This window comes from Nicotiana attenuata, unplaced genomic scaffold (genome assembly GCF_001879085.1).
Source record: "Nicotiana attenuata strain UT unplaced genomic scaffold, NIATTr2, whole genome shotgun sequence".
Classification (NCBI taxonomy): domain Eukaryota; kingdom Viridiplantae; phylum Streptophyta; class Magnoliopsida; order Solanales; family Solanaceae; genus Nicotiana; species Nicotiana attenuata.
The window spans coordinates 172,453-178,551 of NW_017672273.1; the positions used below are offsets into that span (position 1 = coordinate 172,453).

Sequence of the window (6,099 nt, forward strand, 5' to 3'; positions counted from 1 at the left end):
AAATTACTACTATTTATACTACAATTTAAACTATAATCTATGTTGAAAAAATATGTTGACTACAAAATTTTCTCTTCATCTACAAAATTTCACAAAAAAAAAACTACAAATAAACCAACCTTTCTTATTCCATCTTCATCTTTGTCAAAGGCCCATGACTACTCCTTAATGAAATCTTCAGGGTTGTATATGTACCAAATTGGTGTTGGCCACAGCCACCACCAGTATTTGGCGTAATTATTGTATGGGATTTACAATGGGTTTCATATTGAATCTCTTTGGCTAAAAATCTGATTATAAAAAATGGGTCTCATCTCTGTATTTTTTGAGAAGAAGAAGGAATGGAGAAGAGAAAGAAATGGGAGGGGGAAAACAGTGCTGGTCAGATCTTGGGAATTAAGGGGAGAGAGAAACGTGGGATATATGGACACCTTTAATTAAGGAGTAAAAAACTGCCAATTAATTATACCTCTAAATTAATTATGGTATATAAATGGCAATTTGATATGCTGAAATGTAATTAACTCAAACCTCAAACATTGAGGGTAATAAGGTTTCATATGCGGTATAGGAAGATAAAAATCCCATTCTGTTTTTACCTTGAATATTCTTGTGGCCCATACTAATAAAAGGCCACCATAACAAAATAGGTGGCCCAATGATGATGACAAATAACATTTCTACTGTTCTATAGAGTCTTCTACCACACGCCAGTGGTCCACATGGAAAGCCCACTATCGCCTACATAGTTTAGAAAATCTTAAAACATAATTTCACTTTAAAATTTTAACACTCCTGTAACTAAACTTTTTTTAAAAAAAATCTATGTCTATTTATGTATTTTCATCAAGTTTTATAGTATCATAGATTCATAATTAATTATTCACGCTAAACTTTTTAGTGCATTTTTGTTGTAATGATTCTGTGTATAATCATAGTGTGAGAGTTTCGTCGAATTTGCCCAAATTATTAGTAATGTAAATTTTAGGATTAGTTACCTTCTATAGCAAATGTTGATACCTTATTTATTTTAGATAAATACTCTTTTTAAAAATTATATTCCATAGCTACCTTTTGATTTTTTATAGCCAAATATCTATTTACTAATATCTATGAACGTGCGTTGCACGTTAATAATGGCATGTGATGATTTAAATATTTATTTATATGGAGGATAAACAATGTTTAATTCTTGAGAAAAATATGTATAATAATACAACAATCATCTAAATGCCAAAAATTGTTATTACATTAGTATAGTACGTGAATTCAAAATGAAAGGACATCATCAGAACTTACACAAATGATAAATTTAGTCATGTTAGTTAGATAATTATGTATTACAGTTTGAAAGTATTTAATGTTATGTTATCTTAACGAACACTTCTTTGTATACATTTTTTTATGTATGTTTCCGTTAATTTCTTTAGTTGGCCTGCCATAACCATCACTCCTTTTGTCGATATTGATATCCCTCTTGAAAGTGCAACATATAGTTGTTCATGTAATAAAACATATTGCGGTAAAAAATATTCAATATTTAGGATGTTTCTCATCGTGTTTTATTTATTATAATTGCAAAACAAAAATATATTGAAAATTATTTGCACAAAATTTAAAAGGATATTCTTTAGTTTCGGAAGACGAAAGTTGAATTTGGGGATAAACACATATTTAGAAGTACGTTGACCAGTATTTTAATTTTTGTATGTATGACGTTATTATCAAAATTTCTAAATTCCATCAATGTGTTATTAAATAAGCTATTCAGCATATCTAAAATTTTTAGTAGTTGACAGGTAAATTTTTCTTCAAAATCAATCTATATGCAATTGAAGATCAATTTTAGCTTAGTCTATTATACATATGGTGAAACTAACATACGTAAGAAATAATGAACTTGACAAACAAACATGCATGGTAGAAGGCCATTTTATATTAAAGTATTAAAGTATTCTTCTTGGTAGTAATGGTTGGTATCATCTTCTGTTGCGTCAAAACTGGGGAAAAAAATTATTTTTACCGTGAAACTTAGCAATAAACATTTTATTTAGTTGATCAACATATTCATTTCTGCTAATAGCTCTTTAATTTCTATCATCTAATTTGCACAAATTGCATTTTAATCTAATGATGGAAATATTTTCCTTATTAAATGCACTACTATTACAATTGGGGTTGATAACCAAGTGTTATGGAAGAACGAAATCATGTTTTATTTGATGCTCTTCTTCGTTTCCGATACGAAGCAAGAAGTCACTGAATGTTGGATATGTTATTACTTTTATATCTCTTCTCAGTTGAATTTTTTCCATTTGAGGCCATACGTATAATTTTGGCAAGCTAGCTTTTAGAGTCTATAATTTCGTCGATTTTGGAACTACTGGTAGTACTTGACAGAAATCATCTCCTAAACTATTACTTTTCCAACAAATGGTTCATTGATATCCAATGTATCTTTAAAAATACTGGTCAATTGTTTCTATCGTTTTACGCTTAGCCATAAGCGCTTCATTACATATTATAAATTTTACTTTCCTTATAAATTTAGCACCATTGCTATGCTTTGATATATTTGTGATGACTATTTCAGTTGTTTGAAGAGGTATATCAAATCTAGTGAGTTGTACAACCGCATAATAAAATTGTTGTTCGTACACCACTTTTTATTATTGCTAACAGTATCACGCCTCTTGATCTAACATTTGCAAGTAATGCATGATATAGGAATATTATTTTGATTCCGTCGAGACATCTATAAAGAATAATCCTGCAATACCAGAGTCTACTGTTTATAATATAGTAATGAAAGCTTGTCCTTGTTCAGGATTTAGCTCTGATTGTGCTTTCTCAGACACTTGTATAACTTTTTGATTCTTAATACTATACTAACCCCTTTTTACTTTGTGTTCTAATTTTTTTAATCTCTAACGCTCTATTATGGAATAAATTTATGTACCCAAAACTTTTTTTTAACTTGAAAAATAATTTTATTCATTGATGAATTTAAAAAATAATTGTATTGGATTCTCTTACCAAATAATTAATTAAAAGATTTAATAATTTTGATCTTAACATAAAAATTAACTTACTTTATTTTGAATCGAATTCTTTATATTAGTTCATCTCTTGTTTTGAATATGTAATTGTAATTATAATTTTATCTACTATAAATTTTATTTTTAAAGAGTATCGATCTAACATTTCAATTGTAGATCTTTATGTTTCCAGAATCAGTGGTATTGGCTCTTATCAACTATTTATCTTTTTCTTTTTCACACATGTATATTCTTCAATATTTTCTTATTCGTTTTAAGATAATTGGGTATATTTTTAATATTATCCAAAATTTGATATAAAAAAATATTATTTGAGTAGGAAAGTAGTTCGAATATAAAATAAAAATTATTATTGTGGAGATATTTTTTTCTCAATTCCAATGCTTTATGCAGTCCATTTAACATTACTTTTATTTTTTTGTATTGGACATTATGGAGTGGGTATATATTACCAATACGGAGGATTCTTATGAAATTAATTTGTTAAACCTTTCACACATATTATTAATAAGAATTTAATAGATAAAATTTTATTAATTTTAAAATCTTAAATATTAAAAAAGTCGAACATAAAAGATATTTCGGTCCAAAAATAAGTTATTACGGTTATGTCCTTTCCCAAAAAGTTATGTTGTTTAATATTTTAGGGTTATTTTAGTCTATCAATATTGTATTCATACTTTTATAATATAATACAGGCTCTCCTTTTTCTAAATAAATTTGGACAACATAATACATTCTCAAATCAAATCAGTAGTAGGACAATATAAAACGTTTTAAAATTAAATTAGTAATAGGTACTTTTAAGAAGTATATCCTAAAAGTAATAGAATTACATGGCTAAAAATACGTCTATATTCTGAAAGTAATTATAGCAATAGGAAACTTAACGTATTCTTAGAGATATTAGGTTTACATGCTAATATGTAGTATTAATTATATGTCTATGCCCAAAAATAATTATACATGCTTCCTAAAGATAATCATGAAGGATTCCTAACGTGTAGTATTATGTCCTAAAACTAATAGAATTACAAGAGTTATGTCTGGAATTCCGGTTATGTCCTTTTATTGTGAGTTATTATAGTTAATATTATAAGATTATTTTTGTAAACCAACATTGTATTTCATGTGCCATGCACATGTAGCCCCAACTACTATTGTTAATTTTATATGTACAAGATAATAAACTTTCGCAATACACAATTTAAACTATTAATATTTCTTGTTGGTGTAAACTTTCATTAATAAAATTTTTGCCTTTAAAATATCAATTTTTTACCCTTTGAAAAAATTTATAGTTGGATAAAATTATCATTTAATTATTTTCATAATATTAGGATTTTGAAATCAATTGAAATTTCTATTAAATATTTCTTCGATTTGAATTATGTCGGAAATTCCTAAATATTAGGACTGTGCAATCAATTAAAAATTTATCTTATACAAATTTTTCCCTGTTTGACTATATAACTAACTATCTCTTATATTAATTTTATCTTATATTTATAACTTTTTGAAATCAATTAAAATTTTTATAAATTTACTCTTAGAATTTCTTAGGACATGCAGAATCAAAAGATTTTGTTCGGGTTTTCGTAAAAGATTTAACCACTGCAATATGTACACACAAGAAGTTATAATTGTTCTAATTTGTAACAGATTCTAGCGGATGGATAAAAGATTGCTTTAAAAGTTCGTTAATTATGAAAATAATTAGTACGTATAACTTTAAGTTTAGATACATACACCAAAGTATGTACGTTTTTGTCCTATGTGCAAGACCTACCTCTAAATATTAAATAATCCATTAGTTTAATTAGTTTTGTTCAACTATGTCTCCTAGGTTTTTCGTCAACTCATTCATGATTCATATTATTTCCAATTTACTTTGGAACCTACGTATTAGTTTTAGAAAAAAAATGTTTACCTTATGATTTGCCCTATTCGAACGAATACTAACATGGAAGTAAATACAGATTGTAATCAACCTTAGTCGCAGGGCTATTTAGGACTAAGATTCTTTTAGTGGTCTCCTTTACAAACGTTAAATAGAACTCTAATTGAACTCAAAGTCAAGATATCAGGCAAAAGTTTGGGTTATTCCAATTTTTTATCCATATGAATAGTATTTTAAAGTATATATATAATATATATATATATATATATATATATATATATATATAATCACCTCCTACCCTTAAGCCATAAAATAAGTTTTGTATTATTTTCTCTCTCATATCTCCTCAAATTTCTCCTATCCCCTACCCCATATTTATTCTCCCTCTCTCTCTGCTTCCCAATGTCTTCTCCTCCGCCGGCCGCTGGCATTGGTATTTTACATTGAAATTCAAGTTTAGATTTGTGCAAGTATACTACAATGGTAGGTAAGAACTTCTTTATCCCAATTGATTAAATGATTGCGTGCTAAACATACGAGTGTATTTTAGGAGTATGTAGACCAAAATAGATGCCGAGTACTGGCCAAGTCATCATCTTTTTACCGCAGGATATATTCAGAGGTATGCAAACAATCAATTCTGAAGAATAAAGAGTGTTTTTTTATTGCTTTAGTTTGTATTTTGGAATGAATTTAGTTACGTTGATATCATGTTCAGCTTTTGCACTATCAAAGAGAAGCCTTTTAATAGATCATTTTTTTTCCTATTTGTTTTTCAGTAATTGTAGCATGTTCATCTAGAAAAATGTTACGGTGACGGCGAGCGAGGACTGGATACTGATGCTGCTTCAACGAGACGACATTACGGTTGTTCTTGAACAAAGACGACGGAGTTGGGGGCTGAGCAACTTGAATTTTCTGTTAATATATTTCAATGTATCTCGTTGTATTTCATTGTCTTTTTTTTCATTATATTTCAATGTATCTCGCTGTATTCTATGTATTTCATTGTATTCATTGTCTTTTTATCATTGTATTTCGATGTATCCCGCTGTATTCTATGTATTTTATTGTATTCAGTGTCTCGCTATATTCCATGAATATATTCATATGTTTTTTTTAATTAATATAATTTATGTA

The 6,099-nt window shown here is 27.7% G+C and overlaps 1 long non-coding RNA gene across 1 annotated transcript; it reads left to right on the plus strand.

The window, feature by feature from the left end:
- The first annotated feature begins 5,381 nt into the window (after positions 1–5,381).
- LOC109212555 lies at positions 5,382–5,894 on the plus strand. The gene is made up of 3 exons (XR_002065886.1): positions 5,382–5,442; positions 5,510–5,581; positions 5,739–5,894. It is a non-coding gene; the product is annotated as an uncharacterized LOC109212555 (long non-coding RNA).
- The last annotated feature ends 205 nt before the right edge of the window (positions 5,895–6,099 follow it).